The sequence below is a fragment of the Schistocerca nitens genome, chromosome 2 (genome assembly GCF_023898315.1).
Source record: "Schistocerca nitens isolate TAMUIC-IGC-003100 chromosome 2, iqSchNite1.1, whole genome shotgun sequence".
NCBI lineage: Eukaryota > Metazoa > Arthropoda > Insecta > Orthoptera > Acrididae > Schistocerca > Schistocerca nitens.
In genome coordinates this window covers 444,184,402-444,198,083 of record NC_064615.1, presented here as the reverse complement: position 1 = coordinate 444,198,083, position 13,682 = coordinate 444,184,402, and positions in this window count along the sequence as shown.

The following is a 13,682-nucleotide window of genomic DNA, read 5'->3' as shown; positions in this document are numbered from 1 at the left end:
CACAAAGAATCACGCTGAATGATTGACACAAGCAACTACTACTGAAAGACGTGAAATATCCACCTCCATTGCCTATGAAACCGATACAAAGGGACAATTCAACTAAAGACGTAACTACCACATACGCAAAGGAACGCAGTACAACACAGATTAACTTAGGACTTTTAAACGATGGTGGACTCACAAATTCCTCTTGAGCGCTATGATCACACACAATAAAATACAAAACTCTTATGCACCATGGTTCCAATGAGCGGTACCGTAGTTCACACCATTTACAACGGTTCTGGCATGCTTAAAAACCACAATAACTGTCAACAGCCTATTTCACTTCTCCCGGCTCATAGTGCATCACTCCAGTTTAAGCTGCCAGTTGTATTCTTCACATTAACAGATACGGGCCAGAAAAACTGAACACTTAGTTCTCTGCACAACTTTGCCGTATATCTCCACGATATCTGGTCTCTGTCTGTGACCAGCTGCCCTCCCCTGGACACCAGAAGAACGCATCGCCTGGTCTCCAAGTAGACGATGTCCAAATACAGCTGTCCATGACCGGCTTTGAGCATTGTGACTATGCACACCACATTTCACGGCTCCAAGGCGCTCTTGTTTCCAGTATCTTCTGCTTGCTGGCCACAAACGAACCGTCGCATCCTCCATCACGCCCAGAACCAGCTTAAAAAGGATTAAATTACGAGATACGATCTGCCGATCGACACAAAAAGATAGGGTATTTCCAATAGAGAACTAACAGCTATCCCGAAGGAAAGGAGTTTGGCACAAGCCCTGGCGCCACTGCTGCTGCATACGTAACTGTACGCCGTACACATAGAATGGCTGCCCTCCCAAAGTGTGTCTCCATATCACTGGAGCGGAGAGATATTACCGTCTTTTAAACATCAAGTAGCAGGAATAAACAATTAATACGTAAATTTATGATCATACAAGAAAATATGATTTGAATGACCTAGTTTAGATCCACAGAGAACAAAAGTCTATAATTGTGAAGAATAAGTAAATGAACAAATAAATAAAGTAAATAACACTCTGTACAGGAAAGCAATAGTTGCACTTGTCAAAGACAAAGGAAAACAGTATGTTTATTTCCGTCAAGTTTCCACTTCAATTCTTATTAGATGCTCGGCAAAAAAATTATCCAGCACTCAGGACCAACAACCTGTCCAAACGGCACGGCAAAATCCAACAGTGTCATTATCCGCGTTTATATCTGCATGTATGCAATGTGTAATGTGTGTGTGTGTGTGTGTGTGTGTGTGTGTGTGTGTGTGTGTGTGAGGGAGAGAGAGAGAGAGAGAGAAAGAGAGAGAGAGAGACAGAGAGTTTTGCTTTGTTTTTGAGTAGCAAAATAATATACTACATTTAAATGTGCTGCAGGCAAAGAAGAGAGACAGTGTGCGAAGGGAAAAAAAGAATTTCTCAGGAGTTTGAGAACAGACTGTCAATACAGATTAACTCAAACTTTCCTGAACGGTACACAAAGGAGTATATCTTCCATGCATACAATTCTTCTGAATAAATGCAGCTCTTTATTACACATATATGTATGTTGTCGACAACGGGAGTCACGTGAGAGAGTTGTATAGGAATGCTGATATAAGAACTTGGAATGATCCGGATGGGTGAAAGAACGCTGTCTCCAAAACTTCCTAAAGTTCGTCTACATTTCAGTAAAGGTTTCTGTGGGAATAAAGACGAAATTAATTGTAACAAAATAGCATATTGGGACTTTATTCTGTGTGTTAATACTATATGTAGCACAGTGGCTGCTGCTAGTGGAGAGTCCCTCGACCGAGCAGCAGTTCAGCTGCATGCTGGAGACGTGGGCTCCAAGCACGACGAAGATGGCGAGTAAACTTAAATAGCGTATTTCAGAGGAACGGAAATTTGGAGGCATTTTCAGGAAAGCTCTTGCAGTGGATTACCACTGCGGTATCGAGCTCTATAGCGCGTATTGAAGACATTAATGGGGTCTTAGAGGGCCGCCACATTCACAGCGACCTGAGGTTTACTGGAAGTGGTACGAGGGTATGTGTGTTGTAGAGGTGGTAGGGTAGGGTAGGTAGCCAACAGCGACCTTGGAGGGCTGAAACAGGCACCGGCGCACGAAGGCGTACTGTCTTACTCTTTGCAGCAATGGAGTGTGGAACGTAACAGTCTCTTGTCTGTTAACTGTAGGATTTAATGTAGGTTCTACGGTATGACTGTCTCATTTCTACTAATTTATTTGTATGCAGATCCGACGTAATTATCACGAACCTAATGTCAATATATACAGTATAGTCTGACAGGACATTGTCTTTAAATACTACTCAACTCACCATGTAATTCATTTCTGTCGATCAATTAATAGGAATTTAGGAGAAATAATCACGTTATACGCGACAAATACACTCCTGGAAATTGAAATAAGAACACCGTGAATTCATTGTCCTAGGAAGGGGAAACTTTATTGACACATTCCTGGGGTGAGATACATCACATGATCACACTGACAGAACCACAGGCACATAGACACAGGCAACAGAGCATGCACAATGTCGGTACTAGTAGAGTGTATATCCACCTTTCGCAGCAATGCAGGCTGCTATTCTCCCATGGAGACGATCGTAGAGATGCTGGATGTAGTCCTGTGGAACGGCTTTCCATGCCATTTCCACCTGGCGCCTCAGTTGGACCAGCGTTCGTGCTGGACGTGCAGACCGCGTGAGATGACGCTTCATCCAGTCCCAAACATGCTCAATGGGGGACAGATCCGGAGATCTTGCTGGCCAGGGTAGTTGACTTACACCTTCTAGAGCACGTTGGGTGGCACGGGATACATGCGGACGTGCATTGTCCTGTTGGAACAGCAAGTTCCCTTGCCGGTCTAGGAATGGTAGAACGATGGGTTCGATGACGGTTTGGATGTACTGTGCACTATTCAGTGTCCCCTCAACGATCACCAGTGGTGTACGGCCAGTGTAGGAGATCGCTCCCCACACCATGATGCCGGGTGTTGGCCCTGTGTGCCTCGGTCGTATGCAGTCCTGATTGTGGCGCCCAACTGCACGGCGCCAAACACGCATACGACCATCATTGGCACCAAGGCAGAAGCGACTCTCATCGCTGAAGACGACACGTCTCCATTCGTCCCTCCATTCACGCCTGTCGCGACACCACTGGAGGCGGGCTGCACGATGTTGGGGCGTGAGCGGAAGACGGCCTAACGGTGTGCGGGACCGTAGCCCAGCTTCATGGAGGCGGTTGCGAATGGTCCTCGCCGATACCCCAGGAGCAACAGTGTCCCTAATTTGCTGGGAAGTGGCGGTGCGGTCCCCTACGGCACTGCGTAGGATCCTACGGTCTTGGCGTGCATCCGTGCGTCGCTGCGGTCCGGTCCCAGGTCGACGGGCACGTGCACCTTCCGCCGACCACTGGCGACAACATCGATGTACTGTGGAGACCTCACGCCCCACGTGTTGAGCAATTCGGCGGTACGTCCACCCGGCCTCCCGCATGCCCACTATACGCCCTCGCTCAAAGTCCGTCAACTGCACATACGGTTCACGTCCACGCTGTCGCGGCATGCTACCAGTGTTAAAGACTGCGATGGAGCTCCGTATGCCACGGCAAACTGGCTGACACTGACGGCGGCGGTGCACAAATGCTGCGCAGCTAGCGCCATTCGACGGCCAACACCGCGGTTCCTGGTGTGTCCGCTGTGCCGTGCGTGTGATCATTGCTTGTACAGCCCTCTCGCGGTGTCCGGAGCAAGTATGGTGGGTCTGACACACCGGTGTCAATGTGTTCTTTTTTCGATTTCCAGGAGTGTATAACGTGGAAGTAAAAGGAAAAATGATGTTTTCCTAGATTTCCGGAGGCTTTGCACCCTGTACCACACTGTCGATTAACAGTCAAGATGGGATCAGAGTACCTCCAGAGATATGTGACTGCTTTCATCTAAGTTGGATTACGGGAATCTAGTACGTTGTAGTGGACGGAGACTGTTCAACAGGAAGTAGCATCGCTGTTGTAAGTCCGCTGATTGGATCGGTATACACAAACTATAAGCTACGGTTAGCAGAAAAATTAGACTGTTCGCTGACAGTGCTGGTGTTTACAGGAAAATTGTCGTAATAAATACTGAAAGAGTACGACATAATCTCGGCTTAATGTAATAAATGGAAGCTATCTTGAAATGTAATATAAAACATTAAACAAAAAGAACCGAATGGTATCCTGATTTAAACCTTCAGCATCTAGAATAATGATGGGGATCCCAGATTTGGAGGTGATACGATGCTGGCTGTACCAAACATGAATGTTTTACACCTTTACTTTTTTAGTTTTCAATTGTTTTTATGTTTTCAATTGAATGTCACAAATATTTAACAGCTTGTCCTAGAGGCACTCAAATATTATTCACAATTATTTAGAGTAATATTTTAGAATCACCAACATTTGAAAAACATTTAACGGAAACTTACTAATTTCGAAGACATCTAACTGATTTAAATCTTTTAACTTGCGTAATCAATAAGTAAATAAATCGTTAAAAGAAAATTTTGCAAAAGAAGTGAAAAAGATGCATTATTTAACAGTTTTGAACAGCAGGTTTTCCAAATCCCGCTAGGTGAATACCGGGCTGGTCCCCATATTCCGCCTCAGTTACATGGCTCGCAGACATCTGAACACATTCGCACTATTCGATGGATTACACTCGACACCGACAGTTGTGGTACACTAATTCTGTCCCGGGGGTATGGGGTGGCGGCAGGACGGGCATCCGGCCACCCCTTAAACATTAACATGCCAAATCCGATTAACGATTGCTGACCCTGCGTCAATGCGGGACAAGGCTCAAGCGATAGATAGATTTAACAGTTTTGAACAGGACGATGGGAGCTGAAAAGGAATACGCTTCAGCTCAGCCCACCCATCACATAGTTCCTTGGTTCAGCTCAGACTAAAACTCACACAGACTGCACATTAAAATTTTCGAAGAGCACTAAATGACAAAGCGCACACGAGCCTTTTGCCTCGGCATAACAAACTTAAAACAAAAGAAAATGTGTCCTTTTAACCCACAAGAGCTTTAAGGTAAACAAACGGCCGGAGACACACATATTTTGAAACAGTTCGAACACCTGTTTATTCGGAATAAAAGGCACATTCAGTTTGAAACTATCAACGCCCGAGTGTTTTAAATGCAAAATATATTTTAAAGTTTTAACCTCTGAGAATTCAAATTCAGACACACACACACGACTTTAAGAATCAATCATTGTTCATAATTAGGTAATAATAGAGCTAGAAGCGGCGGAAAAGTGAGCTCTTGGACATGTGTCTTAAGAATAACTCGAGCACTTTCTGATTTCTGGAATTCTGATCCATATTAAAAACACAGGCTAAAATAACGGCCACTAGCGACTGATAAACGGAGATATAGACGAAAAACAAAAAATAAAAAAAATTCAATGATAAGGACACACAAAAGTAGCTGGGGTTTTCGAGAATCGCATCCGACATTCAGTCACAAGCAAAAGAAGGTGTTCACCATTTTTATTTATTATGCGAATATTCTTGAAAAGGGAACGCTAGCAGGGCCATATCCAAAAATGGAAAGTGTGCTCATTCAGAATACGCAACCAGTGAACAGGAAACGAGAGGAAAGCAATGATTCTTCAGATGACCTCAGCGCGTTCTTGGCGTTAAGCGATCGATAACCACAACAGAGCGAGCTGTCATCCATCTTCGGCAAGTTTATGTTCAGCACTACAGTAACATGCCACGTAGATGTGGAAAAAGTACAAAGACATGGTAAATATGAACGATAGATCTCGCAGCTCGCAGTGGTCTTCCCCGTACGACAACACCAATGCAGTTACGTTTCCTCCAACTGGCGGCTCGCTTGCTCCCAACATCAACTTCCAGAAATATTGGAAATGACTTCTCCCGGACAACAGGGAATCGTATCTCATGCCAAACAGAGCGTAGAAGATTGCATCAGGGTGATCTTCATTCCAGAAGACCAATGAGAAATTTTGCAGTGAACCAAGGGAAGCGACTCAATCGAAGGACCTAGGCTCTTGCATGTCAACAATGGACCACTGCAGACTAGGGTAATGTCATGTTTGCTAACGATACCGAGATTCGTTTGCAACCAGTCATTAGACGTGTTGGGATTTCGAGAAGTGTTAGACGACACTAGGAACGTCGATACGTTCAGACAATCCGCTCGTTTGCAGGTGAAAGTGTAATGTTTTTGGTGGCAGTAATGACGGAACGGCAGACCCTTCTCACTCCCAGCTACGGCAATTTAACTGGTCCCCGATACATCTAAGAGATCCTGTAAATGATTGTAAAGGGCTACAAATGTAAAGTCGGTGACAACCTCATCCTAGTCAATGACAATGCAAGACCGCATCGTTCTCTAGCAGTGTCTCAGTATTTTCAAAGACGCGACATCAACCGAATGCACTGGCCAGACAGTTCCCAGACATTAATGCAACTGAGCATTCATGGGACCTGTTGAAAGTGGCCATTGCACAGCGCACGAATCCACCTGACAATTTACAGGACCTCACTGAAGCTGCCATTGAGGAGTGGGACCTCATACCCCAATTTGATGGTCTCATCCAAAGTATGCCTCGCAGAGTGGAAGAACCCATCCGTGTATGGGGAGGACGTATTCACTACCGAAGACTAATAAACATCACGAGATAGAGATTTTCAGTCTCTTCGTTTCCCGAGATGTACACCTAGGGGAGAGCCTGCTTTGTTTTGTAATATTTTCTTTTTTCCTTTTTTTAAATAACCAAAATCGTTCTTGTTTCTGGAAAGAGTTGTGTTTATTTTGTTAATAAGGTATTGTACATAATATCAGTGGCTAAATTATAAGAACGCATTGTAGTAAACTCTATGATATAATAAATGAAATATTGTACATTCAAAATTATGTGGCAGTGCAGCCTTAGCTCAATAATTGAATGGTGCTGGACGGAGCAATGTCAATATTGCTGCGAAGTACGCTCCATCACACAGTGTGCTGTGGTTTGCAGAATAAATAGCTTGATACAGCACTTCTAGCACTTCAGTGACTCGTACTCGCTTAACGCACCAACTGGTTCCCCTCAACTGTTCCAGCTTCCGCAGACACTCCGTGGTAGCACACTGACCGCTAAAGGCAGACATACACGTTTGACTCTCAGTTCGTCAAGTAGTCTTAAGTAGGTACAGTATTTGCCGTAGGAAGTACTCCACTGTTTGTAGGACTCCTAAGATCCTGTGCTCTATCTTTTTTCTAGGAGTCATAGGAGTACATAATAATGGCTATTTGGGATGTGCCAGAAGTTGGTCGCCATCGCCTTTAGTTCTCCGCCTAAAATTATTTTTCGTTTATAAGTATTTTAGAGCATGTAATTGTCCAAGAAGTCACCCTGTGACTGATTTTTACAAATTAATATGACATGACAACAGAAAACATCGGACAATATCAACTTTTATATTCACTTCATCTTCCTTAATTCGTCTTAAAAAATTCGCAAGTGAAATAAGTAGTTCTACTTTGCAGTGAGACACATTGTACAGACATCTACTGACTACATTTCCAGTAAATGCGGACTTAAACAATATGTGTCGATGAGTGGCGTTATAAAACGATTTAGAGTAGTTGTTCCTATTCTCTTATTTTATAATGAACATGCGGCAATGCATATGTGATATCTCAGTATATCCCACACTTGTGTATATTACGTGTGTTCGCATTATTTTGCTATCTGTTTCAGCACCCACCTACTCCTCGTGATCCACCCCCGGATCCCGAACCAACCCAATAACTGGCCACGAGCGTGAACCCACTAGTGCTCCTAGATTGTGGTGGGTAACATTAGTGCCTCTTTTTTTTTGCGCATACAATATCTGGTTTGTCCGCCGCTCATGGTTTCGCGGTAGCGTTCTCACTTCCAGAGCATTGGGTCTCGGCATCGTTTTCGGCGGGGTCAGGGATTATCACCTGCCCCCAGATGACTGGGTGTTGTTTTGTCATCATCATCATTCGTCCCCATTACTGTCGGAGGAAGGCAACGGTATACCACCTCCATTAGGACTTTGCCCAGTACGGCGGTGCGGGTTTCCCGCATCGTTCCCCTACGCCTTGTCAAGCAACACGGGACTTCATTTCCATTTCTTGTTTTGTAATTTTAGATGTGTGTATTCATCATAGCTAGGCCTCCACAAGAACTGACGGTGACACTGATTGTGCAGTTTCAGGCCCAGCAGAAGCAGATCCTTATGGTCATGATAACAAGACTGCTCGCTGCACGCCGCCGTCCCCGCCACCCTTAGCAAGGTCACAGCCGGCAACGCCTGCCTCCGTAACACCATTCGGTGCGTTTGATCCAGCAGACGAGGAATGGGTCACGTATCAAGCACAGCTCGACACCCACTTCACGGCGCATGACATTGAAGCTGGCCGCGGTGGCCGAGCGTTTCTGGGCGCTTCAGTCCGGAACCGCGCGACTGCTACGGTCGCAGGTTCGAATCCTGCCTCGGGCATGGATGTGTGTGATGTCCTTAGGTTAGTTAGGTTTAAGTAGTTCTAAGTTCTAGGGGACTGATGACCTCAGATGTTAAGTCCCATAGTGCTCAGAGCCATTTGAACCATTTTTGACATTGAAGGTGAGGAAGGGAGAGACAACCTTATTTTTTAGCAACGGTCGCTGCAGGCTCGCCTGCAAATTTTTCCCAATCACCCGATCTGGAAGTGTTCCGCATGAAGAATTAACTGATGTTCTACACAAATACTTTGATGAACACATTAACAAGGCGGCTGCGCGTTACACATTCGTTCGTTCGCGGAGGCAACCTAACCAGACTCATAAGCAGTGGTTAGCAGATTTACGAGGGCTTAAACGCCATTGCAGATTTAGGCGTGAGGGATGACGCTGTTATGACTGTTATAATGATGCAGTGATCAGGGGCGCTATTAGTCAAAATATGTCCCATCCTGGTATACGGGAACACGCTAGTTGCTCGGGGTTTGAGGACACAGATAATCGTGCGGAGCACAAATATACTCCATCACTTTTTTTTTGTTAAAAATACGTTTCTTCTGTGTTTAGTATTTTATTTGTTTTTATCTCATTTGCGATGCATGAGTAAATTCGTTACTAATACTTTTGAACAAGGGAAGGAATTAAACATTTAATTTTTTAAACGCAAATTACGAGGGCGGTTCAGAAAATAACCTCCGATTGGTCACAGTGCGGGTTGTGGGGGGATTAGCGACGCCATCTGTGCGTTCACGCACTCAACAGGTCAGTCGGCATCAAGCCGTGGTCGAGTGAACGTCGTACCTGCGCTAGTTTAGTTTTTGTGGCAGTTTGAAATGTGTGCTGCAATAGAAAACCCCGCCAAATGTGAAGTGCGTGCTGTCATAAGGTTTTTTACAGCCAAAGGAAATTCTGCAGCAGCTATTCATCGTGAGCTTTGTGCCGTGTACGGACCAAGAGTTATGAGTGAAGGAGTTGTCCGTGAATGGGTACGTTTATTTAAAAGTGGACGAGAAAACGTTCATGATGAAGAGAGGAGTGGTAGACCATCATTGGTGACTGACGAACTCGTTCAGACAGTTGATGCAAAAGTTCGTGAAAATCGACGTTTCTCAATGTCGGAGTTGTCTACTGGTTTTCCACAGATTTCTAAGACTCTCTTGTACGAGATAGTGACAGCAAGATTGGGTTACCGTAAGTTCTGTGCACGATGGGCGCCCAAAATTCTTACCGACCACCACAAAACTCAAAGAATGGCCTCTGCATTAGACTTTCTGTCACGTTATGAGGACGAAGGAGAACCATTGTTAAACAGAATCGTGACCGGTGACGAAACCTGGATTAAGTACGTGAACCCTGAGACAAAAGAACAATCAAAGATGTGGGCACATTCAAATTCGCCTACCAAACCAAGAAAAGCCTCGCAAGATTTTTCTGCCAGAAAACTGATGGCAACGGTGTTTTGGGATGCCAAAGGGGTGTTGTTGGTTGAATTCATGGAACGTGGTACGACCATTAATCAAGACGTGTACTGTGAAACAATAAAAAAGTTACGACGGGCTATACAGAACAAACGCCGTGGTATGCTGACTTCCGGTATCGTTTTTTTGCACGATTACGCCCGTCCTCACTCTGCTCGCAGAACAACGGCCCTTCTTGAGTCCTTCAAGTGGGACGTTATCAACCATCCACCTTACAGCCCAGACCTGGCGCCAAGTGATTATCACCTCTTCATGCATTTGAAGAAATGGCTCGGGTCACAGCAGTTTGACGACGACGAAGAGCTCAAAGATGCGGTCACAGGCTGGCTCCAGGCACAAGCGGGTGATTTTTATGCAGAAGGAATTTCAAAGCTTGTGAAGAGATACGAAAAGTGCCTCAATCGCTATGGAGACTATGTAGAAAAATAGTGCAAAGATGTAGTTGTAAGATGTATATATTAAAATATTTTTATTTAACTTGGTGTATTTTTTTAAATCAACCGGAGGTTACTTTCTGAACGGCCCTCGTAGTTTTTCTCACTTCACCCTTTTATTAATCAAAACATGCTACATTACACAAGAAGTAATTAAACTATTCAAAATAACTATAATGAAGAAGCTCATAACACACAAAAATGTAATCACAATAGATATGTACAAAAGAAATCACATACAATTCTTACAAACAACGCTAGTTGTCGAATGTTCAACACACACCCATTCTTTACATTTTTCACACACTCTTCGTGTTGATTTGTTTCTTGATATGCCACACATTTTACAATGTCCTTTCCCCTCTTCTTCAGTTTAGCTACTTCCATTTTTTCTTCTTAGTCCTCTCCTAAGGCTCATCAGTCTGTAGTTCTTCCTCTGGCCATTGCATCCAAATCCTTTCATCAGAAGTGCGATTTGCCATTATACGTCAATAATAACGATAAATTAATACTAGAATAGCAGTCCAAACATATTTCAGATATAATGGAAATTAAAATTTTTACTTACCATATAAAATATTTGCTGGTACTTCGATACTCACGTGGATTGCACGTGTGCGCCAAACACGACAAGGAACACTCAAGACTTTCCTCTGAGAAGATCCGTGTAGGAGGGCGCACCACTTACTGCAGGTACAGGTTAGAATAAGAATGCCAGACTCTGAGAATTGTAGCCCTGCCACTCTTGTCAACAATAAGAGTATAACGTTTAGAACTACAATGGAGTACATTCGTACTCCGCGCGAGTAACCGTGGGTTAAGTACCCTGATATTAGTTTGCAATAGGGTTTGGAATTAGGGGAGCGTCATGACACGTGTAACAGTGCAGCAGTAGACTCGGATTCCGCTTCTATTTGTGTTATACATACAGAGAAACAGGTTGTGCAGTTACTTCGCACACCTCGGCAGGCAAAGTCTCAGCCAGGGTTGGGTCTAAACAGAACCAGGACTTCTGTGCACAGACTAGTGGTCTTGTATCTTGTACTCTGTGATTCGCAGCACCCAAGCGCCAGGTATGCCTCTATTGTGACGTTAAGTGTTATCATTGTGGTAAGCCCGATGACCTTCGAGTTGTCTGAAAAAACGCAAGTCCAACACGCACTTCGCACGTTCTCAAAAATCTCAGTTCATGAATGTTAATGTAGTTTTTTCCAAGCCAATTAGTGTTTCTAATGTTCCACAGTGCAAGTGAAACCCAACAGCGAAGCCATCACACACTTCTTCGATTCAGCGTCAGGCCAATGAACTTTTTGTTACCGTGCAGATTGCCAATCGCTAAATATCCATGCAGATGGACTCTGATGCCTCAGTGACGTTGTTCAACAAAGCACTTACGAACTTTTAGGCAAGCCTAAGTTACACATGTCACAAGCAACTTTTTCCGTTTACTGTGACCAGGACATTTCTGTTCTAAGTGTTTGTAGCCGATCTGCAATTTTACTTACCGTTATCAATGTCATTTTCGGTTTAGTGCTCACGTGAAAGGGAAAATATTTTTGATATGAGTGCTTTTGGTCTGCTTGGTTTGCGCATTCAAGACCACATTCTGTCTGGGAACTCTTCTGTGCCTATGGACAAGATAACTGAACTGAGTTATGTATTTAGTGTCATTTTTCAAGATGGCCTAGGCAAATCTAATAATTTTGAGGATTACATTACCATCATTACATTACCATGAAAGACAATGCACAACCACGGTTTTCCTGAGCACAGCCTGTCCCTCATGCCATGAGGTAAATAGCACAAGAACTCTTATCTTAGCAGCATAATGGTCGAATTTCTCCTGTAGCAGACAATCGGCGGTCATCACCTTTAGAGATTGTCAACAAACCTTCAGGTAGTCACATCTGTGTGCAGATTTCTAGGCAACAGTAAATTCACAGACTGTGATTAACTCTTTTCTTTTGCCATGGAATGAGGAACTCATTGAAAAACACGGTGAAGGTTTGTTCTTTTCCAGCATTGATCTTTGTGATGCTGATTTGCAGCTTGTCTTCTATGCACAGTCGCTACAAGTTTTTGTGCTCATCATCCAACTCGTGTTATTTACGTTTTTGAGGTTACCCTATGACAGTGCGTCTGCACCAGCAATTTTTCAACGTTATTTGTCACAGTTCATTGCTAAAGTTCCTTCTCGTTCGAACTACTGCTACGGGAGACTGAGTTGCGTTTTACGGGAGAGCCAAAAACAATACTAGGTACCGTGAGGTTTTGAGGAGTGCGCCGATTTTCGAGAAACTCAGCGAGAGCCCGGTACAACACTTTGAGGAGCAAAACAGCTCCATATCCTTTAACAAACTGTTAAATGGAGAACCGCAAAGACAAAATGAATCCATATAAAATTTTGCGGATGGATGTGTAAGATCAGTGACAATACCTCTTAAATGATGGTGAGCGATGATGCGAGTATAATTATTTTGCAAGAATAAGAACTTGAGCGTTGGATAGGTACCTGTCTCCTGATGTATCGAGAACAGCTTGGGCATAATTCCTGAAAGATCTGGCTGTTTTTATGTAGGTGGCCAAGGCACTAGGGGAAGTAGATGTAGGATGGCGAGTGTTGGATAGACGGAACGTCTCCTCTACTGACGTGAGATGTTATCGATGTGGACGTTATGGGTCACATTCAAAGGGGTTGTCACCAACTAAACTATAAAGGATGTAGCAGTGAAGGGCTCTGCGAAAAGAGTCAGTAAAGTAAGGAGAGAAATGGAAAAGAGCTGAATGTGAATAATAGATTGCTATACATGACGAAAATCCTTTTTATTGGAATCTCGAACAGTTACATGGCATTAAAACCTCATCTTTAGGTGAACATGCACCACGGTCATAGGATGCGCAACACCGGGTTATATGGATGACCGAACAGTCTTGGTCTTTTTAGAATGAAAACTGAATCGCTAAGGTGGACGTATGTCAAAAATAAAAACTGCAGCGTAGCGCCCCAGCTTGTCAGCGACAGATGAAGGATTCACACAGGCACTTAGCCGGTTTTACCCTAACGGCAGTGGGTGAGGTTCCGGCAGCATACCTGTTCTGAATCCAGACACCAGCAAGGATTTAAGGCTTACAAGCATCAGAGGTGCACTCTTATACTTGGAAAAATTCAACTAAAAGTGAGATTTGTGACTTCAGAACTAGCTGAGAACTAT